Source organism: Rhipicephalus sanguineus, chromosome 9 (genome assembly GCF_013339695.2).
Source record: "Rhipicephalus sanguineus isolate Rsan-2018 chromosome 9, BIME_Rsan_1.4, whole genome shotgun sequence".
NCBI lineage: Eukaryota > Metazoa > Arthropoda > Arachnida > Ixodida > Ixodidae > Rhipicephalus > Rhipicephalus sanguineus.
Window position 1 is genome coordinate 47,337,445 of NC_051184.2, and position 24,702 is coordinate 47,362,146.

The 24,702-nt window shown below is 47.1% G+C and overlaps 1 protein-coding gene across 1 annotated transcript in view; it reads right to left on the reverse strand.

The window, feature by feature from the left end:
- LOC119405117 (membralin) overlaps nucleotides 1-24,300 on the reverse strand; it is a 195,179-nt gene extending 170,879 nt beyond the window's left edge. Inside the window, exon 1 of the mRNA XM_037671912.2 lies at nucleotides 23,963-24,300. The gene's annotated coding sequence lies outside the window, so the exon portion shown is untranslated. The remainder of the gene's footprint in view (nucleotides 1-23,962) is intronic.
- Between the last annotated feature and the right edge of the window lie 402 nt (nucleotides 24,301-24,702).

Genomic DNA, 24,702 nt, shown 5'->3' on the forward strand with positions numbered 1-24,702 from the left:
GGGGGGGGGGGGGTGTCTGCCTGAACAAACTCGGGTCGTCGTCGCCTTACGTGCAGGGGTCAACACCCTCGTCTAGAACGCTGGAACAGCACGCTCCGGCACGAGACAGCACGCTTTGGCGCCGTGTATATCGATAACAAGTAGTTCGAGATAGCCCACACTTGAGCGTTCATCCTTAGCGGCCATGCACGCCATAATTTGGGCTCTTTCAAACCAGGTGTAATCGGCAAACGTCGTCAGTGCTGTCCGGGGGCGTGCTGGACAATATGGCTGTTGTGACAGAGGACGCAGTCTATAGATTCGTCAGTGCTTACCGCAATGCAGCCAACACTCGTAATCATTTAGTCAATTCGTTACAACGCAAGCCGACATCTGCCAGTAGCAATCCGAAACTATAGCCAACATTGGTAATCGATTAGCCAGCGCTATAGCCAGAGCTAACAAGCGTCACTAACATGGGAGTAAATGCAGTACACAGTCCAGCTGACCACCAATTTTCGTTAACGAATCAGGCGGCGAAATGGGCTACGCTATAGGGTATGGTTTCGCGTAAGCAAACAAACGAATAACGAAAAGACGAAAAGCGAATGAGGGGCAGGGCCGAAAAGACGAAGGAAATAATTGATCTGCGTTGGCGGATAATGCACGCAGAATATCCGACGCCCGACTGCAATGACTGCGACGAGACTTATGCGTGGATTAATCGTACATAATGCGGGCTCGAGCGTTGAAAGTGGTACGCGAGGCTAATTGGCGGTACAGTTCGTCGTCGCTAACGCAATCTAGGACACACGGGAAGCGACACGACCAGTATATTACACGGTTATACCGCCAAGCCTTCTCGGTCTCTCGCTTCTCTGCTTTCTAACCCTTCCAGTCGTGGTTAATTAGCAGCGTGTCATCTAATTCACTTTAATGGGCGGAACAGGGTAGTTAAGTAGTTAAAAGCATAGGCGCGCTTGGTTCTCCGGTTGAGGGAGGGATGTAAGTTGCACCACAGCCCTCCCCCACGCCTCCCACTGGTCGAATCCTGAACGAAACTAGCTTCACAACGAATGCGAGAATGAAAATGAAGCGATGACGTGCTTCTAGCAACGTGGCCTGCCTTTGGTCACCGGCTTTCCAGAGGTAAATATGGGAAGTAAACAGTTCTTGGAATTAAACATCGGTGGTCCTCGGACGCCACCATTGTCAAAAACCTGCGTAGTCAAACCCTGAACAATAACGCGATAAGTCCATATATACTGAGTAAATGCATAGGGCAGAGACGGCGCGCTCCTTAGATGATTATACCCCCCCCCCCCTCTCTTCCCTCATGTGCACGCCTATGGTTAGAAGCGCGTAAATACGTTTGCGGCGCCTGTACGTCCTTCTCTCCCTCTCTCTAACTTGTAAACCAACCGGTTTGCCGAATGACATATTAGTTAAATACACGCGTTAAACCATGAAACCTCGTGGGCGGCTTATTCCCGTCTGCATTATACTCTTATATAAAAAAAAGTAAACAGTTAGTAAACGGATGTATTTACTTGTTTCGAGCGTATTTTACTACCTTCGAGGCATCCCTTAAGAAGAGAGCAGCTAGCAAAGCTTGTATAACCTTTGCCGTTACTAACCAGGGAGGCTTTCTTGGTGTTTTTAACTACTGTGTTTATGTTTTAACTATAACTACTATCACTATGTTTTAGCTATATACAGGTAACTACTAAGCTACCTACGTTGCCAGATCTTTCGTAGATGCCATGGTATATTTTGCCGCAATCGTGACAGTCTTTAGCAAAATTTAGACAAACTTTAATTTTATTGATTACCTTGGAATAAAAGTTTCGTGCTACGTGATGGCACACATATAAGCAAATAGAAGGGCACACGATGATGTGTAGCAAACATCAATTATTATTATAAATTGTATGGCTGCTAAACACTACACGGTGTGCTATCTCAAAGTAGGAGCATAAATAGCCTTCAAGCTGCTGCTATAGTGTAGATAACGGCTACGTAGAAGTCTTGCTATTCTGTGTGTGCGTTTGCGTGTGTTTTCGTTTGTGATCCGTTCATGCCTCTATGTATGTTGCTGCGATGCGTACTTACCATGGTAATTACGTGAAGTAATTAGCGTCCATTAGGTAATGTACGAGGACAATTCCACTTCGTTTTTTTTTTTCCTATATATGCTTTTGTAACAGAATCATCTTTATATGGCAATGCACACGCACATATAAACAAAATAGGCGTGAACCTCCAATTGGCTAATTGCAGTCCACTAGAGTTAATACTATTACTAAGTTGCTAGCGCGGTTACTAACAATTTATTAACGGTCTAAGCATGCGAGTTAGCACTATTCACTTACTAACTAGGTAGCAGATTTCACTAACCTGCATTTTACTACTTTCACTAACTAAAGAGGCTATATAGTGCTTTTTGTGACAAGTAAACGGTTAGTTTTTAGTTAGTGAATATGCCGACCTTTTTTTCTAAGAGTGACAGCGTCAAGAAGGATGAGCCACACGTGCCACTTGCATAACTGTATAACTAGCTTTCTTATACGAAACAGCTTGCCCAGCTAACGGTGTCATAGATATACATGCCCATGTTGTTACACGGAAAACATGCGCGTGGCTCCTGTAGCGAAACGAAGCGCCGGGGAAAAGTCCCATGATACTGCGTATAGCCAGCATCTTTCCTCTTTGCCTTCACTTGAAGGAAAACCGGTGCCGTCATTACAGCACGGCAAATGTACCGTGCAGAGAGTCAACATTTACGAATTAAGGAAGGCGTTCTAGTAAACTGGTCCGCGCAAAAAAGAAGAATGCCCTGAAGGCGCGCATGTCCCGAGCTGCGCGCATGCGCCGAGATTTGTGTTACAAATGGCGAACCGAGTGCGCGAGTTGCCCGTGCGGTTGACGCCCCACAAGGCGCGTATATGTATGGTGGAGTACACTACATCGTAAATTGCGATGAATTGCCAGGATATTCACCCATCATAACTCGTGGAAGAGGTCCATATTTCGGAAGCTCTGGGTTTTCAAGGCGGATGGAATTACTGTAATGGGCCAACGTTTGAGATATTATAAGCAAGAGACGTTTAGAGTACTGGTGGAGGGAGAAAGCAGGGAAGTGATTGATTGATTGATTGATTGATTGATTGATTGATTGATTGATTGATTGATTGATTGATTGATTGATTGATTGATTGATTCGGTATCGCTACAGATGTAGGCAAGAGTACATTAGAGAAAGAGGCTTGTATGCATGAACAACGAGAAAAAAAAAGAATCTGAAAGAGATAGCCCCGGTACTGGGCTATTGCAATAAAGTAAAACCTTGATCATAAAAAAAAAGAGCATATGTGTGACCATATCTGTCACCCCAACAGCACTCTGACTTGGCCGAGTTGGTTCATACTTGGTGATATGCGGCGCAAGTTAGACGGAAAAGAGGACAACGTATACAGGCTTGAGCTAGTTGGTGGTCTATACTTCAGCACTGTTAAGTGCAAAACATTCGGACGAAGGACGAAACAGACACAGACAGGCGCTATCCGCGTCTATTTCGTCCTTCGTCCAAATGTTCTGCGCTTAACGGTGACGTAGTACGGAAGACGGGAGACACAAGGGACGCGTGCGAGCGCCGCTTTTTTTCAATGGGAATGTCGATAAAGATCGTAATCAAGTTAACTGCCTGTGGAGCTCATCGACCTTCGTCAACTGCCCACAGTATCTATAGGTAACAGTGTGTCCGCAACACCGCCACTTCTACGAGCACTTTCTCTCGTGTTGTATTTGACCCTGGCCACAAGGCATCGGCAGACGGTGGGAACATCTGCTGCGGGTGTATAGCAGCATGCTGACGCACAAACATGAGGCGGCAGAAACGAAAGCAAAACAAGGAACTGAAAAGTTAACTCCTAGCTATCTTGCCACCCTGTGCCCTCCCTCCAAACGCCGTTTGTGCAAGCGTGCGAAGTCGCGTCAGCCGCAGAGCCCGTGTTAGGCCGTTATATGGCCTCTCAAGCACCAATCACCTTCGTAATTTAGAATGGCTAATTATAACCCGAGCGTCCCTAACGGTGCGAGCTCCTAGACCGTAATTTATAAGCGCACGCTTATTTGAGCCTTGAGCGTGCCGTTTCACAAGGACGCTGGCCTAAAGACAGTAAGGCTGGCGCAAATGATATTCCCCCTTCTGTCGTAACGGCTGTCGATAACGCTCAACCTTGCAGCGCACGCACTACAGCAAGCGTAATGAATATACCCCATCCGAGGCACTCCGTGGTGTGTGTTGCCACGGCAATCTCAAAAGCGTCGTCGCCAAGGAAAACCACCAACCTGTACGGCAACGCCCCAAACAGGGGCGAAGCATTTCCATACGGTCGCGAACGTAATAGCTGCACTTTATGCGTCGCATGCGCAATCAAGCAAACAACAACGCCCGTGTTTTGCAACCATCAGAAAGACACACCTGCGCACTTGATAGCGAAAGTTGTTTCGAAGGTCGAACGATGCAGTGCACGACCACGTCAGCCAGTGACGTGTACCGCGGTGACGTCACTCTATAGCCAACTTCAATCAAGCGCTCGGAGCAGTCAGACAGCTTAACAGCTCTTTCAACTTTTGAAAGTATGCAGATGCGCCGGCTATACGATTATAGGAAGTTCCGGCGATTCATCGTGCCTATGCGAATCAACAAAATGATTTAGAGTCGACGTATCGAGTTAATACTAAATTTGCGGGGTCTAACGTGCCAAAACCCACGATAAGATTAGCTGAGGCATGCCGAATAGTGGAGGACTCCGGAAATTAGTCCATCTTGTGTTATGAAACACACAGCGCACGTATGCGACCAGGACACAGAAAGGGAACACGCGACGACGCTTTTGACATGCGCGATAAAGTGGCAGTGATACCCTGTATATATGTGATAAAAAAAATGCTCTAATAAATCGTCGTAAGTCAGCGTTGTCGTGTGTTCCTTAACTGTGTCCTGGTCGTATACGTGCGCTGTGAGTTTCACAATGCTTCACCAACAAGCCAAAGTTCGTACTGTTGTATCATCTAGTGTTCTTTAAACTTGCATTGACATCGCGCAGTACAAAGGCCTTTATAGCATTTTGCATCCACCAAAATGCGAAGGCCGTGGCCGGGATCGAACCCGCGACTTCGGGTCAACAACAGAGCACCGTAACCACTATGTCAATGCAGCAGACAACGTATAGTTTAGAAACATAAATAATTAATGAAAAAAGCAAGAAGGAAGGAGTGAGGGAGTTAACAATTCATTAGTAATGGTACTTCTGCCTGAAAAAGAAAGAAAGAAAGAAAGAAAGAAAGAAAGAAAGAAAGAAAGAAAGAAAGAAAGAAAGAAAGAAAGAAAGAAAGAAAGAAAGAAAGAAAGAAAGAAAGAAAGAAAGAAAGAAAGAAAGAAAGAAAGAAAGAACAGGCAAAAGTCATCGGCCCACAAAACGCTGCGCCGGCGCGAGTGACCAACGCCGATCATCGGACAACTACATCGGCAGCGAACGCTTCAGCGCAGTTACGTAACTCTCACATAGGCGCGCACGAAAAGGGCGAACGCGCTATGCTCGAACAAAAGAGACACAAAGCAAACAATACATACATAAAAAAACAGGAGCGAGGATCAAGGCAACAACACTCAGAGACAAGCAAAAGCCCGGGAGGCAGCATCAGCAAGAGGAGCGGGCCCGACTTCCTTTTTCCCATCCCACTTGCGCGCACCGCATCGCTCCCATGCACGGAAAATAAGAACGCAGCGCTCGCACGCGCGCGCGCCCGTCAAGACGTCAAGAAACACGCAACGCGGCATAACGCTGTGAGTGAGTGCGCGGAGGCCACCGCGGGGCTCAACCCGCAAACACTCATCTCCTGCGGTCGGATCACCGCACAAGCCTACGCGTCGGCCTGACTCCAATCCGCTGACTCTATACAGCTGTACGCATACTTACACACTCGCGTGCGTACAAAGTTCGCATCCCGGGTATATAACTACACGCAGTGCATGAGTCACGCAGCGCCGCCCGTCGATATAGTGCGTCTTCTGTGCGTACCGTGTTTATCGGTCTGTTACATGCAGGTCGAAATGAGTCCGCGAAGCTTAAAACGACAGAAAGTTGAGCTAGATGGCAAGGATTCATCATAAAAGAAAGTAAGGCGTGTTAACCAAGACGCATGAGAACAAGAGTACACAACGACGTTTGTGTTCACCTCTCTCTCGCACGTGTATGTGTGCATTTCCATTCATTATCCTCTATTCTGTCAGGTACGATAACTTTTTATCTTGATAAGCATTTTGACTTCTTAGAGCCTACACACGTTTAATAAACGACCACTTAACACTACAGTTCGAATGAAATGTTGTAAACAAACGTCCACGCCCATTCGATAAGCTCGAAGAGTGAAATCGCGAATCGAATCCATTGGCAGGAACGAGAATTCTATTCGAGAATTCCATCCACATACGGTAGAATGAGGAGAGGTGGCATAACTGTGTTCCTTTCAATTTCGGATTTCATATCTCCGAACAGCGAAGCCACTATTCTCATTCCATTCTGTAGTTAAAGACCATATAATGAACCGGAACGATTCCAAGATCATTCCAATTCCACGATGACGACTTCGCAACTCTAACATCCACCAGGCCTCCACGGCAGCTAAGACTCTTCGGAATGAAAATTCCATGCACAAACTATTCGTTTCTCACGTACAAAGAATTCGTCACCGTTCCAATCTAGAGTTTTAACCCGGAAGAGAATAAAACACCCGAATGGATCCAGGAGATTCCTCAATTAGAGGGTCTTTCAGCAGTGACGGTAATACCGCACGGTAAGTACGGAAATACCGTACCGTCGTGGTCGTCACTTATCAGTCTACAAGACCTCTATAGCCACTTTGATCGTCTGATCACATTAGAGCACGCAATGAGCAACTCGCGCAGCAAGAAAGTTAAAAAAAAAACTGCGCGCAGACCACGACGATACGGTATCACGGTGATCGCTAGAAGGCCCTTACAACAGCCGCCCCTAACACACCATCCCATACGGTACTCCTGCGTGAAGGGGTTACAGAGAGTCCCCCCCCCCCTGTCCGTCCGTCCACTTCGAGAGGCGAAACGAGGTAGCCGCGAGTGCCACTGTGAAAAAAAGACGGCACCCGAACACGCACACGAGAGAGAGGTCGGTGGCCCGCGAGAACAGCTCGCTCGCGAGCCGGACGGAAGCAAACAATGAAGGAGTGCGCAATAGGACAAGCGCGACAGAAAAAGGAAGCGAGGCACCAGGAACTTTCTCCGTCATCGCTCATGCTCTTATAAGCGAGCGCAATCACGAGATACTCGTGAGGAGTGCGCGCTCGTCCGGAAGTCACGGGTTCGATTCGCTCCCAACAAACGGGGTTCGTAGCGGTACTCGGGTGACCGGCAAGCACGGATGGATGCAAAGCGGTGGTGGGATTCTCGTCTCGGTGCCCGAACTGAGCCAGGCATCACCAGCCACCATCAGAACATAATAATTCATCACGAGAAGGCTTTCGTGAACATTCAAAAAAGCTTTGCTTCGGGTAGGTCAGTTGTTCTGTATTTGACCTAATGTCATCACTATATAGGTGGAAGAGCCGCGCTCCTTTGGAAATTGGCAAGCTCACAAATTATGCACATAACTTATGAACATGCCTCTCGGGCACACAACGATCGCACATAGTTTCGAAATCAACGAATGCACCTTTAAACAGAAAGGGATATAGAGAGAAAATTCAGGTGCCGAATACACAAAGCACTATCGACACTTGAGCGGACTTTCCCTCCGCCTCTCCCAAAATTAGACGGGAAACAGGCGACATAGTGGCGCAAATTGCAAAGCAATTCTTATCTCAGCCCTCTTCAGCTACACAGGATGTTCCCGGAACTCTACCCAGACTCAATATGTAAAGTATGTAAAATAAAGAGGCCTCCCTAAGTCACATGCTATGGGGCTGCCCCAATCAGCAAACAGATGATGATGATGATGATGATGATATATGTTTGTTGGCGCAAGGGCCATTTGATGGCCAAAGAGTGCCAGGAAATGATAGCGAAAGTGAATAATGGTTATGTTAAGTGGCTGTAAAGGGGCCTAAAGTTCCTCGCGCTAAAGGCGGGTAAAACATGTAAGTAATAAAATCATGAGAGTGACGTGAAACATGTGCATAGAGAATGACTGACAAGCGGTCATGACGATACAAAAAATGAGGATATGGTGTGAGCAAACAGACTTCCCGAATCTCTCCGGGAGCGACGTCGGAAGACGCTGCTCAACTCCGATCTACGGGAACATCGCCTGGGCTATCCAGCAGGCCAGGAAGGCTCCAGGAAGACAAGGCGTTCCGTCCTCCATCTGAGAGGTCTGGCCCGGACTATAGCAACTAGCCGGATCTCGAAATAAAGTTGTTTCATTCAAAAGCTTCTCTTAAAAGAGGAAAGAAAATCCCACATTGAATCATCTACCGCGCAAACTCACCGTCCACGCGCCGTCGGCGTCGTGACGTACGCGCGCGGGTGTGTGTGTGTGCCGGGCGGGGAGGCCCACCCTACCGGCACGAGGTTATTTCTGTTGCACGCGCGCGGTTACTTCACCCGTCGCTACCCCCCATGCGTGCACCTGCCAGGTCAGAGGATCGCGTTCCCCGCGACCCGAGACGCGGCGGCGCCCCTTTCACAGAGAACCCACGCGTGTGTCTGTGCTGTGTGCGCTTACAATGGAGCCCTCGCGAGCTGGCTGCCCTGGCCCGTTATCTAACGTTCTTCCGGCATCAGCGCACGTGGTAAGGCGCGAGAGAGTGCACCGCCGTCTCACGTCATCTGCGTGTGAATATACGGAGGGAAGGATAATGCCCCGAGGATCCGGCAGCCTTCCAGTTCATTCACCCGAGGGATGCGTGTAGCCCTTGTATCACATGTAATATATATACGCACACCCGTAGGGAGCTTTAGAGGTACTCTTATTCGAAGATAAAAACTAAAGTTGGGTTCTTCGGTGCAAAGCACGTTCTGTCGTTTACGCCCACAGTCCGGCAGCGTCCCCCATTTTCGATGTGCCCACCCCGCCTCCCTGCCCGGGTGCTCGAGTCCGTAAACAAACAAGCTTCGAATAGATGCAAAAATTGGAAATGAAACAATGACATCCGCCTGCCTCACAACCGCCTGCCTTTGATCCCCGGCTGTACGGGGACAAAGGTGAGAGGTAAACAGTTCTTCGAATGCAACATCAGGGGTCATCGACGGCCATTATCGTCAAAAGCTTGCGTAACCATCATCCCGCACATTAAACAATGACGCGAAGCAGCCAGCAAAAAGCTGCATGCATCGTCTTGTTTGTCATTGAGGCAAATAAAGTCATTCATGTGACATCTAGTCCGCTATATATGGCATGTTCGTCATGCATGCATGGCGCATATAGGCCAGACCTAGCGCACCCTTAGATGATTAAGAACGGGGGTTGGGGGTCAGCTACACCCATGACCATCGTCAAGACTTCGGACGCGTATGCCCGGCCCATTTCCTCATCATCAGCTTCCGTCCACAGAAGGGAGAAGAAAAAAGAATACAATGTGCCCATCGCCGCCGCTCTGATTCCATTTCGTCTATCAGCTGCCAGCCAAACGCTCCATTGCGCATCTATATGGCGCTGGACAAATCGAGCTCTGCAGGTCTTGAGGCTCAACACCCATTCGGATATTCGTGGCGTACTGCGCATCAATGATGGAGGAGGCCACAACGTGCACTACTGTAGATTTCCAAGACGAACGTCGTTCTTGAGAAGACTATACTATGCGGGTCACGAAGACCTTGTGCTGTCGCTGCAACTGAGCTACTAAACATTAAAAGGAATCGCTCGAGTTTCCTCACTGTTCTAATAATCTTTCAATGTCGCCTTCGCAGAGGACCACGTGAGGGTCACAAGAGAAAGGGACACGTTACGCGGCTAGTTGGTTGACGTTCATTCCGTAATGCTTTAACTGCGCACGTGCTGTCCTCTTCTGCCTGTGTTGCCCTTGACTTAGCGCAGTTAAACCATTGCGGAATGAACGATACGTTATCATCTCCCATCGCCGGCGTACACGTGCGGCTGCAATCTGTCTTGCTGTGCTTCCAAACGGGACAAGCTGTCCGTTCGATAAGCACGCAACACTTTTAAACCGATTCACGGTGGTATAACTGGTCGAGTTCAGTGGCGCAGACACAACGGGCCATCACAAATGAAGCGGCGACATTCCGACACGGTGCATGGCCTTACGTTACGTTCTCTTAACGTGCGCCGTCCACTGGACTACGAGAGGTCACGAACTTCCCGTATATGGTCGGTTTCTGACGTGTAAGTACACACATACCTGCAGGTATGTGTGTACTTACACGCATACTTACCGCCGGCGTGCACAAGTGAGTTTTCGACGACGCTTCTCAGCAGCGCAGAAGCGGACGCGCTGCGTCGTCTCCTGCTTCGAGGCCGAGTCAGACGGTACGATTTTCCATCCGATGCGACGTCTGACGCGGCGGATGGAAAGTCGTACCGTCTGTCTCGGGCTTCACATCAGCACCGTCACCAGGAAACGCGCAGAAAAATCGTGAAGCCCCACACCCTTTGAAACGAACGGCGCGGTTCAAAGGAAAACGAATGGCTGACAGCGGTGGGGCACCTGATGGACTGGTTCGGATGGTGCGGGCGAATCGAAGGGCAATTCCAACGTTCCACGCCTCATTAAGACAAACGCAATTTGCATGTATGTACTCGCGAAAGCCAGAGCGTTCGCTACAGTGTATAATAAAACCGCACCCGATCGCACATTCAGGCGAAAGCCTGCGGCGCCCGCGGTATACACCCGAACGGAAGAAATTACGAGCACAGTACAAACGCACGCCCGCACGTGCACTTCCTGATCTGTCACGTGTCCCACCGGAGGCGCGCCACCACGGCTCACACTTACGCTGGCGTATGTATAGCGTCGCGGGGACAATGGACAAAAGAGATTGCGCGGACGAAGAAAGGAGACCACGGGCCGGTCAAGTCGGAGAAAGAAAGAAACGCGGGCACACTGAAGCCTCGAAAAAGAAACCGACCGCGCATACGCTGTGCCTCTTGGGACAGTGTGCGCGACCGACTGCGTGAGCGAGAGACTTGCGGCGCTCCCCTCGAAGATAAAAAAAAAAAAAGGCCGAAATTGCCACCTTCGCAAAGCCAACCACCCCCGTCATCCCTTTCTTCTTCTCAAAGAACCGCTGCTTCTTCAGCCTCTTCCGGCCAGCCGCGAACGTGTACCGCAGAGACTCGTGTAAGGGCCGCATCCCCCAAAATTCGAAGCCCGAAAATTTTAAAAGTATCCAACCGAGAACCAGTTTAGGTCGAGCTAGTTGGTTGTTCATGTGATGTTGCTGAGGTAACAACGCGAAACTATTGCTCGTCGTCAACTCCTTCATACACGTTGTTACTTCGGCATCTCGAGAACCAAAACTGAGAAAGACAGGCATGCATTTCAAGCAACAACGTATATATTCCAATCGACGACGAATACCAAGTATCTGTTAAGATCATTACAGTAATATTATAGAGATTCCGAACTCCACGGATGGCATGCAAGACGACCATGAGCCACCGAGCAACGCGTAAGCTGTAGATAGCATACCTATAGCGAGCTTAGTCGATCGCGCAGTGTGTATGAACTAATGGCTACATAGATTATTGAAAAGGATTTTCGCGTTGGTATGCGATCACATAGAACACGCGCCAGATCACAGTTCATTTCATACTCGTATATGGGGAACAAGACCACATGACCATGTGCAGCGCAAGAACAGCGCGGTACCTCGTAAAAAATATAGGGGGGAAAATACTGTGCGGCCGTTACACACGAGTACATACGGTAAGTAACCGGTGGCGTGAGAGGAAGTTGAAGAAGACGACGACGACGACGGAGAGAGACAACGTCTACAGCTGGTCGCAGCTTCGGCGTCACGTTCCGGTTCACACTAGAGGCGGCCACATCGGCGACAACGCAACGTGTAGTAGAGAAAAGTTTTTAAAAAATAAAATAAAATAAAATAACAGACAAAAAACAAGCTGCGGACGCATAATCTTTACAGTACAAAAGGAGACGCAATTACATACGTGGACAGTTCACGTCGCTCACTTCCTCTTTATATATATATATATATATATATATATATATATATATATATATATATATATATATATATATATATATATATATATATACACGAGTATAATGACGCCTCGCCGTTTTGAAGCCATATGCCCAAGACTTCGTGCACGGCGTAGGCATTTGTGTCCCATATACATGCGCACAATGTTGTGACGTATTCTCCACAGGAATCCGAGATTTCCGGCTCACGCGACGCTACACGAATCTCAGAAGCCACGCTTTTAAACAGCATGAGCGAAGCCAACGAGATTCTTGCGTTATACTTCCATTGGTGACACAAATCACGTCAGACCATATCTGTTTTTGTTCTTGTTTTTTTGTTTAGTCAAAGGCTCGTCTCGAGGCATAGAACGTGCGATGCATGCCAGTTGTAAGCTCCGCATACGGTTCAACAAGTTGCAGTGCCCCGACAGTTACGCGCAGCGCTTTACAAGGCGTCGCACGACGACATTACGCGCGCTCTTTTTCGCTGGAATGCAGCGGTAGAATACTGCACGGAACTACGTAAAGGAGCGAAGAGCGGTGTCCGCATACGTTCATTAGGCGAAATGGAGCGCCAAACATTATACGTGAAGTTCGGCACGACGATCACGCATATTTCCACTGAGCATCACGCGAGCACGCATCTTTATGCCAGTTCGTGCGCGCTTGTGAGCGCCGTGTTTGCAAGTAAATGATGCTCATAAACCGAGGCGCCATGGGAGTCGTTGGCCGTGACATCACCGCGCAAACGAACAAGGACAACAAGCAAACATACGAGCAAACAAACAAACAAGTGGTACAATGTCACTACGCTGGGAGCAGGAAAAACAACAAGCAAACGAACACACCGAATAAAACAACCCTGCACCCAGAAAATCCGGCGACAGCTGAACAATGCGGTAAGAGGCACAGCACAAAAGAAGCAAAAAAAAAAGTTATAAAAACTAAACAAAAATGGCCGCTCTGAATAGCTGAATGGACGCCAGAAAAGTCACGCGTTCTGTAAGCAAGGGCGCCTGGGTAGATAATTGTTTTTCTGGCTAGCTTTTTAGGAATGATTCCCCATCGAAGGAGAGGCGAGATCATAAGAGTCCCTCCGCTAGACGCCATTCTTGCGCTGCGATCGTCATATACTCCTAATGTAACGATACGTGGTCGCTTCATATTCTTTTCTTCGTGGCCTTAGCTTTAGACGTCATGTTTGCTATACGATTTATAGCCCATTCTCATGGCAAAGTTCAGAAAGGTCGCGCGTTCGATTCTGGCCTGTATTGCTGTGCGAGAGGAGTGCAAAAAAAAGAAAAGAGGGAGAAGTAAAAGAGCCCACCTGTTTCTGCTGTTACCTCAGGCCCGCTTCAGCAGGAGATCCATACTCTCAACTATGTCAATCAATCAATCATAATCCGTCACTGCAGCCTATTTACTGCCCCATAGATGATCCCCATGATTATCCAATTATTCCTGTCACGCTCGAGATGAACCCATTTTATATCATGCTTGTCGATTCCATTCTAGTCATAGTATATTGTTCATGCTAGTATGAGAAGGCATAACTAAATACTCCCAAGACGCTAATGATGACGAGTCCAGTCATCATTAAACTATCCCCTTTAAAATCACGATAAAGAAAGCCCTCTTGCGACCGGGAATGCAACGTGGCCGGCGCCATTGTGCGTATACCGCCGTCAGTCACGCTTGTCACTCATAAGGTTTCCCTTAGGCTGGCGCTTGGAGGAAGGCACGGAGCGCGGCATTTTTTGGGAGCTTATGCCCGAGTGGTCAGGCAGGCATAGAATGCAGCCGCATTCTATGCTCTGACTGGAACAACGGGAAGCCTCGGACAGCTCTTTCTAGCGCGGTGCAGTCGGCATGGGACAGTGCCTCTGTCCCACCAAACCACTGCATTCCTTATTCCGAACGCAGACCTGAAAGTTTGCGCGACTTCAGGGGAGCCGTCCGTCTCCCCCTCGAAGTCAGCGACAACCCCCCCCCCCCTCTCTTTTCGGACTCTCATCCTTGCCCTCGGGTCGTAGGGGGCATGGCACTTGGATCGTGTGGTTCATAGTTTTCTTGCTGGAGGCCGGTTGCCTCAGTGCCTCAGTGTTGTCTGACTTGTGGCTATATAAGCTGAAGGCTGACGTACATTTATCTCTTCTTCTCTATCCTCTTGATCTGATGTAAAACAACCTCCGTCTTTCCATACGAGCGCCTCTCCTCTCTGCAAGGGATGGGTCCGCCGGTGACGAGGGCCAGATTTCCAGATTTCAGCCATTCTGTAGATCAGTATGGATACGTTTCTCGAAACCTGACGTTAAATACCCTTCAGAAATGACTCATATATGAGATATGGAAAAAGGCATTTTCAAATGACAACGTTACCGGACATTTTTGTTCGAACTCACCCCCCTCCTCGGCCCATCGGGAGAATGAATTTCGTGACTGCATGCGGCCCGCTAGTTGGGGTGAGTTTAAGACCCCTGCCCTAAACGAAAGAAGGCTTGAGCAGACACCAGCAAAATGCATGACGAAGGACACGCCATCGCCACCCGGCTATCGTTATTACTGCATCTCTGTTGGATTTCTATGTCTATTTTGTTTTATTTCTTCCTTCGGTATTGTTGAAGGGTATTGTGTTATCGCTGCTCAAACTATATTTTTTACTTTAGTGAATGAATGAATGAATGAATGAATGAATGAATGAATGAATGAATGAATGAATGAATGAATGAATGAATGAATGAAGCTATTTCAAATTGAGCAAGAAAGAAGGGGAAGGAAAAAAAATCGTAGAGAGACGGCTAGGCATACTATCATATAACCGCAATAGCGTAAACAGTTTTCTCTATATATTAGAGAATTTCATTTCAGAGGGCCTCAAGTGCTGAAGGACGCGAACCGCAAGGCTAACTGAATGGCACGAAAAGAACACAAAATGTCACGCGGCTAAACGCGAGCTAACCCAGTGAAATTTGTGTGTTATTTATGCACCAAGATCACAGCCAACGGCTGCAGCCTCTCGCGACACCAAAGCAGGTCACGGCCATTCTCGCTTCGCAAGTAGGTTCTTGTCACCGACTGGCTTTGTACACGTTACGAAGGACATAAACCTTTGTTTGTGTGTGTTTGTTTGTTTGAATACCACGGTTCGAAGCTGAAAGCACGCAGTAACCCCATGTATACATGCAGTAAGTATACCGTTTTCTCGTGTTGATTAGTTTCTTGGCGTTAAAAAAAAAAAAAAAAACGTTTTCTTTGCCATAAAAAAAAAACAAAAGAACAAAGGCATGAAGCAAACCGGGATAGGTTGCGGAACAATGTTGATTCCGCATCCTGAACTTTCACGACGACTTTACGTTTTCTCTGAAGCTCGCTGAACAACTCGATGAACTTTCGCCTCGCTAAACTTCCGTCGTTCTCGACGGCAGAACGGCCTGTATAATCAAATCAGCGTAAATTAAAAATAATTAAGAAGAATACTAAAGTTTTACGTGCCAAATTAACGATTTAGTTACGAGGCACGGCGTATTGGAAGACTCCCAATTACTTTTCACCTCTTCGGGTTCCTTAAGGCGCCCCTAAATCTAAATCTACTGTCCATTCTTATTATTATTTTATTTTTATTTCGCTTTAATCGATCGAAAGAAGAACGCCGAGGCCGGGAATCGAACCCGCGCCCACGTGCTCAGCAGTGCCCGCCACAGCCGCTATAAGCAACTTGCGCGGGCCCCAAAAAAAAAATTTCACGATATGACTGACTGCAAGAACCCAACTAAATCACTGTTAATCAGTTCCGCATGTGTATGACTAAAGATTTCCGGGGCGCGCCATCACCTTGTACGTAAAGAATAAAAAAAGAAGAGAAAGAAATAGAGGTAGGTGAATTCGAGGCAAAGTGCATTATGATAAACGTAAAAGTTAACAGTAGACAAAAGGAACGCGCGCACTTGAGCTAAAAAAAAAAAGCCGCGTACAGCGTTTTCTTACGACTCAAGCACACAGCGTGAGGCCGGCAGCGCGCAGTAACATGCAAGAGAGGCTAGACGTTTACCGCGCCTGATAGTGAGGAGGCCTGTTTGTACATACATACATACATACATACATACATACATACATACATACATACATACATACATACATACATACATACATACAGTGGCGCTCAATATGAGTTGCACTGTAGCACGGTGGCCATAGTTAAAGGGCCGGTCCCAAGTCTATATACCGTAACACCGGCAAGCGTGAAATTGGCTTTGGACATAACATTAGTTATAAAGGTGTTTACGTCTTTGATTGCTTTCTATATCGCCGCACTGCGCAGTGTTGGCGCCGCTTTGATCACGGGCAGCACGTTGCAACTCACATTGGGCGCGACTGTATACATACTACTGGCTTAACCAGGGAGGCTTCAAACCTCCCACCGAAATTTTTCAATTTTCCATGTGTGTATATATACACACGCACACACAGAAACGCACGCACGAACATACATAAAGTATGGTTGAAACCCACCCAGGAAAAAAATTCTCGCTACGCTACTGGTACATTGCATGCATGCATGCATGCATGCATGCATACATACATACATACATACATACATACATACATACATACATACATACATACATACATACATACATACATACATACATACATACGCGTACAAAATATACATTGCCAATGAGCCGCGCATGCGCGGGACCGAAGCCGGCGACAGCACACGGGAGACAGCCACATATGGAAAAAGAATGCAGAGTCTGATAGAAACGGCGAGGGATGTGGTACACACACGAAGGCACGCCAACATTCACTGCAGGAAACGAGAGTGAGAGGATGAATAATAAGTGACGAGACAGAGAGAGGGGGGGTGGTGGCATAAATTGGGCACAAGGTTACATACAACGGAGACGGGACAGAAGGAAAGCGCGGGGCACGCGCCCTTCGACAACGTCGTCGACGTTGTCCTTAATTCGCGCGTGGCTGGCTTCGACCGCACATATGGAAAGAAACACGTGACTTCCTTCTATATTTCATTCGATCGACACACTCATCGACAGAGTCAGTAGCATAGCCAGAAATTTGTTTCGGGGAGGGGTTTAACCATACTTAATGTATGTTCGTGCGTGTGCGTTCGGATATATGTGTGCGTGTATGTATACACATGCAAAATTTTCGGGGGAGAAGGTGTTTAACCCCCCTCAACCCCCCCCCCCCCGACCCCCCTGGCTACGCCAGTGGACACACTCATAATCTCGCCGCTCCAAAGCAAACGACGACGCGCACGGGGGGTTCGAATCCCGGTACAGAACAGCATTTTTCATTTGCAAAGAAGCTCCATTTTCTGAGAAACCATTATGACATTTTTGCTCCAAACGAGTGGACAACAATATCTGTTTTCCATTCAAAACCAATTATCTGTAGTAACTTATTGCAACTGGAGTTTTGAGAGTTCCATGATTTGCACACGAAATGCAAAAAGTCTTCTTCATATAACAGCCTTCAACATTGCAGCATAAACACAGTCTACAGTGTCCACCATCGGAACGCTAAGTCGCCGACCTTGCAGCCTCGGTAATCAACAAAAATTATCCTACGCCATCAAGGAACGATCACGTACACAGCGATTGCTAGATACCCAACGTAAACACCAACAACACGGTACCTCCTGCCCATAAACGGCGCACGCCCCATACGACAAATAAAGTATGCCCTGGCACGCGAACACAAACGTATTCAGCGCAAAAGGCATCGAATCGACCCGCCAAACGTGGACACAGCGGACTGCACTGCTTGCAGTTGCGCGTCGCTTCGGCAACAATCGGTTGCCATGGCGAATAGAGAGGCCGGCAAAGCAGCCCCGCTGTCTGTTTGCGCATGCGTTACAGCCGTCGTGGGAGAAAAGCGTCATCCGAGAAAGCAACCGCAAGTAAACTCCTTCAACGCGAGACATTCGACACACAACACACGTACACACACACACACACACACACACACACACACACACACACACACACACACACACACACACACACACACACACACACACACACACACACACACACACACACGAGAGAGAGAGAGGGAGAATTCGGCCGATAAGGACACGGCATATCGACATGTAGGAATGCATAACGCAGAAAGAAGCACACTGACATTTCCTAGACTTCCACGCGCGATGCACAAATTTGTGCAGTCTATAGACGACATAAAGAAAAAGCAAGAGTCGGTTGTCGGTCGCGGAAAGAAGCAGCTCACTTTGAGACCGCTGTATGGTTCATCTGGAGATACTTAGCAGACACACACACACACACACACACACACATATATATATATATATATATATATATATATATATATATATATATATATATATATATATATATGAAAGGCACACTTCGAAAAATAAGTTGTCCAAATTTGTGGAAAGCAGACCGGTTGTTTTGCTTGGCCCACCGTTTGGCTAGCGCCACTTTTCAAGGTAATTTAATGTAATATGAAGTAATGAAGGGTAATCCTAACAAATTTCTCTCACACTTTCTCACACAGTGCTAAATCAACACAGATTTTTTTGCTCATTAACCTTTTTTTCTTCCAATCGGGCATGTTTCCAAGTTCAGACTTTCAAACTCGCAAGCCCTGCATTTTGTTTTAACCTGCCGCGAATTCTTGTTATTTCAACATCTTATTATTGTAATCATCATCGGAGTATCTAACGGAAAAAATGTCCCTTCGGGTACGACATTGGCGCGTTTGACTGGAGCGAGGTCTCACGCTGAAGCCGCATTTCTCAAGGCCAACCCAGTCTCAAGCACTGCGGAGCTCAACCCGCTGCAAAGATAGCGTTTATCGGTATCTTCCATCTGACTATCTCCTTCTCTCATCACATGTCAATAAGCCACGCTGGAAACGTAGCAAAAGCAAAACACCACCAAAAACAACAGCAGAAAAACACCCCCGCTGCGAGCGACTTGGGGCACAGCTAACTCTCCGAATGAAAGAAAGCCTTGAAACCTAACAACTCTCGACCTGACTACTCGGCTAGCAGTTACTGATACACCTCTGTGGCGTATACCGCTACATGTCGACCTCGACAACACCTGCCCGTCAGAGGAAAAGGCAAACGCCCCGACAATTAAAAAAAAAAGAAATAAATAAGGCCGACCGATAAATAACCGACAGTATATAGTGTCCGCGGTGTCGCGGACCCAATATACAAGAGCACTGCTATCCCACGGCGGCTTCAGTAAAAGCGAAAAACTACGACACAGATTAGCCTGTTCGAACAAGCTGTCAGAACATTAGTTTTACTCAACAGAGCTTCTAAAAGAGAACGAATACTGGAAATCGAACACTGCATCAGGCGGCCTGTACACGAAGCGGATACTGGAGCAGGCAATTTAATTAGAACAGGCGATTTAATTGCCTGTTCCAGCGGAACAGGCAATTTATTTGGGCTCTAATTAGTACAAATCTTAGTGCACAATCTTAGTCTATCTCGCTAGCAAGCATAGGCGTGCGCAAAAGGGCAAGGAGGGACAGAACCTGTCTAACCATGTTTTACTGTACAGTAAGCCATGCTTACTGTAACCTGCAACTAACCATGTTTTACTGTACCGGTCTTTGACGATAATGGCGTCCGCACACCCCCAATGTTGCCTTCCAAAAACTGTTTACTTGCCACCTTCAACCCCGGAAAGCCGGAGACCAAAGGCAGGCCACTGTAAGAAGCGCGTCATCGCTCCACTTGCGTCCCTCGCGAAGTTTGTTTTCTTTCGGACTCGACAAACAAGTGGAGGAGGGGGGGGGGGGGTGAGCTGCGGTGAACCTTGACTCCCCCTTCCAATAAACCCTGCGCACGCCAATGCTTTCAAGACAGGAATTAAATCGTACACTAATGTTAAACACTAGACCAGTTTAGAGTGATGAATTATTCTTTGAGAGCCGCACTGTTATCTCATTCCACTCTCATACGTTTCTCATTAAGAGAGCAAGCGAAGGTCATAGATTCAGAAAGTGCAGCCCCTAAATGTCAGTTCGACGTCACGGATTCAATTTTTTTCTTCCATCTACGTACTCATATGCACAGTACTCACGAACTAAAACACGATATCGCTTCTTTCTTCTCTTTTTTAGATATAACGACTGCTACGACTGCTGCTCGTGATAACTCTAATAAATATTAACCTAATGTTATTACGCTATCTTTCTATAACATGATGACCCTGTAGTCTAATTACATTGTACCAGATGTTGCATTATGCTTTCATACACTCTGTGTCCGCAATATAAACTACGCAGTCGTATTATAATGTTCTTTCTTTACTGCTTATTGACGCACTTTCTTGTACCTGTTCAACTTATATTGTATTACCGCTTTCCACCATGTGAAACGTTCTTTATGCCTTCTTTCATGCGGCTGCGATACCGCCAAGGTGTTTGTTTGTTGTAGGTGTCCACGGTGTTCCCAAGCTATCGAAAGACATCTTTTACTCCGGGCTCCTCGGCTATCATGTGTTGTTTTGATGGCGAAATAAACTGAATTGAATTGAACCGCGCCGTGTCACAGCAAAGCTGGCCGCTAAAGACATGTTATTGGTTCTTAGGTAAGTGTCCGAATCAAGATTACGCCTATAAGACACGAACTGTAGGCGCTGGAAACGAAAGTACGAGAATTACTTAGACCGAAATTTTTGAGTTTCAGTTCGCGGGTACCGTACGCGCTTTCTGCATTAAAATTCAGTTGGAATAAGCACTTACGGTTCGTGTTCCTGCGTCCCTCTAGAATTTGCACAACCTAAACCACCATGGAGTATTGAAAACTTCCAATATTCTCATTGCTCGGTTGCCGAGAAGACATTAGGACGGCCGCCTTTATCTGCCCTTTCGCTCGCTACTCGGTTATACTCGCTTAATTAACGAATTGTGCTTAATTAGCACACGAACGAACGCTCCCACGCATCTGGGCCAATTTCACAGACGCGTACCTGGCGAATTAGCTCCAATGCGTGTAAACAACTTCCGCCTTTGCTTACGTACTGACCGATATTCTCACATAGGGGCCACAAAGCGGCGTGTTATGGTAAAATAAATAAATAAACAAACAAACAACGCAACACGTACACCACTCGTTTACGCCAAGAGTCGTAATTGCTCTAATTTTTTTGAACTTTTACTTTACAATTTTCGTTCTTGATTCTTCTAAACTCTTTTTTCTGCATTGAATTTTTACTGATATGGACATTCGTAAACGTTCTTCAACGTCATTTGACCCGCCACGGTGGTCTTGGTTATGGTGCTCGACTGCTGACCCGAAGGTCGCGTGATCAAATCCCGGCCACGGCGGCCGCCTTTCGATGGAGGCTGAAATGCTCGAGGCCTGTGTGGTTATATTTGGGTGCACGTTGAAGAACACCAGATGGTCGAAATTTCCGGAGCCCTCCGCTACGGCGTCCCTCATAATCATATCGTGGTTTTAGGACGTAAAAACTCAACAATAATTATTATTATATTATCAGCGTCATTTGAACTCACAGAAAAACACAAGAAATACGATGGTTTATACGTGCCTAGAAACCACGATATCATTACGACCGCTTATTCAAGGGAGGGGATGGGGGGGTTCAACCCCCCCCCCCCGGAATTTTTCAGTTTTGCTTGCGTATATATACACGCACACATACAAACGCACGCACGAACATACATAATATATGGTTGAACCCCCCCCCCCCCCCGCCCCGGAAAAAAAATTTCTGGCTACGCTCCTGCCCGTAACACACCTCGCTCGATACCCCCGCGATTACAATTTACGTTCTTTTCTGCAGTAGCAAATAGCCAACAAAATTCAGCATTTTATACCTTGTAAATTATGTATAACCACATCTGCAAACAGGAATTATGCTGCGTTCCCTGCTGGAAGTTTTCCATACGATGTGCGCGACTGTGCTGCTGTTTTTATTGTTGAAACATTAGTGTTTTAATTGAAGGTTTTCTTTACGTCATCTTGGTGGAGTTGCTCGCTCACGTTCTAGCGCTTCATTTTTTGTTGTGTTTTTTTTTTCTTCTGCGAATTACAACTGCACCGTCAGCAAGGCTCACAGCTGTTTTAATTAACAAAGCGATAAACGAAACCGGAGTATCCAAATAGCAATCAGTGCGTATTTTACTTAATGCCTCCGGACAAAAAAAAAAGAAAACAAAGGTGTTGTAAAGCAATTACATAATACCTTGATTTGCACCTGAACGAAAACACCACAGTTGAAGCTGGCAGTGACTAGTGATGCCCGCAACCGTGATTATAACTAGGATAATTAATAGTGTGAAAAAAATACGTAGACGAAGGAACAGGCTATTCGCCGAAGCGCGGTACCTGGCAAACATTTACCGTAATCGTAATCCTCACGTAGGCGCAAGAACGGAAGAACTTGAAATGGCGAGCGTGATCACACGCATATAACGAAATTTACGAAATATATAGTTGTCGCTTATGTTAGAGTTGAGCTTCGAAGAAGCCTTTGTTAAGATTTTGGTACACTGCACAGAAGGAAACAGACGATGAAGCAGACGTAAAGAGCAGTCTCCGTCTGTTCCGTCATCTGCTCAGTGTAACAATATCAAGGATCACCAACTTGCGCAGCCTTCCACTCTGATTACTTTATTAATAATTGCTAAAACGTGAACCCTATCACGTATGCGACACGTACACCCAACAGCAGAAGTTCACGGGACGCTGACTCCACAACAAACGAGAATTTATCTGTTAGTGCGTAATGCTTCTGATCTTGCCGGTGACTGTGTAGGGTGCAATACAAACTACACTCTGCAACATTTATTTTGAGGTCATGTTCCCCGACAAAGCGCGAATATATCTTTCTCGAACATTTCGTGCTCCGCGAACTTTCGCTGTTGGGTGTAACTTAAGACACGGTAGACAGCCGGACTCGTAACATAAACAATATTTAAGTACCGAAGATAGTTTGACCAGCGACGTGTTTGTTATGCCTAGGATTCTGATAACGGATTCTCTCGAACTTTTTTTGTTAAATCTTCGGCGCGATCGAATTGTACGCGATCCGCAAACATGACGCAAGCGAGGTTCTCCGCATTTAAACGTTACGAAGCGATCGCATCGCAGCTGGTACCAATTTGACGTAATCACGACGAAGTGAGCGCTAAAATGCCTCTACATCGCGTATCTCGTAAAGGGCGCCACGCGCGTCATCGCTAGTTTCGCTTTAATGGCGCACTGAACGACGGATGAGGCGTTGATGTTCGCCGTACGCGGGAGGTCTGCGACCGCTGAAGCGACGGATCGTCGAGGGCTTGGCGGTCGTGCTCGCTTGATAATTTACGGCGATAAGTAGCAGCCAGTAAACAAACCCTTCCACCACTAGATTCGAGCACTGAAACGTAGTACGCAGGAGATAAAAACACAGCAAACTGTTTTTGAAATCATCGCCGGACGTAGCAGCACCGGAAAACATGAGCTCCCAGGCGTAACGGCTCGAAGGGAATGCTTCAGGTCGAACCGTTGCGACATATCGTCACGCGATCGTCCGAGACATAAGGAGGCGCGATTAACGGGTTCGTAAACAAGCTTCTCTGAGAACCCTTCAGGGTCGCGGCAGAGAACATCGGCGTTGAAAAAGAGAAAAACACGTTGTTGGAGGTCACGTACCGGCGACCCTGGGTGCTCCTACTACGAAGCGGCACTGCGCTTCGAAGCTGGCTGACACTCCCAGCTTAGTTAGGCGTGAGATCTAAACAAGCAGATTTAGCTTACCTGATCGGCGTAGGGCGCTGATCCGCTGCTCGTGCAAGGGCGTGTTGTGTCCGGAATCCGCTGCAGTTTCGTAGAAATATTCCAACCACTTGGGCCGCGCACTTGTCGCAATTGCGTAATCACCACCACCGATCGGCGGCAAGTTTTACGGGGTCCGAGTCTCACTGCGAGAGCCGCACCGCCGCACCACAGCGCGCTTATTCTTCTCGCTCGGCAAACTTCTGGGTCATCCACAAGCTCTCGCGACCACTTGCGTCATTGAAAACGCACTGAAGTCGACGAGTCGGTCCGCCGTCGCGCAAATTTCAATGGATACCGGTCCCAGCCCTTCGGAGAGGGAGAGGGAGCTAAAAAATGGCGGAAAAAAGAGTGAGAGAAAGTCAACAACAGGACCGCAGCAATCGGTCTTGCTGCAGAAGCAAACGTGTAATTTAAAACTTATATATCAAAAGCAAGCATGTTAAAATGTTTTGAATAATATTTTTTGTGAAAAATTTTAAACATCTGTTTGATTGTTGAACTTTTTGTTGATTTATTAGTTGGTTGCGTCAGTTTGCAGTTTGTTCGCGTCGAAACTTTCATGTTGTTTTTGAGCAAATGTGACGTCACCTATGTACATTCAGGCTTACTAGTTCTTAATAATACGTCGCAACTGTATTAATGTAAATAAATCAATATTTTTGGTTCTTTTTAATTTAATTATTAGCTCACAATAACTCCACCAGTGAAGTGTGGGCTTT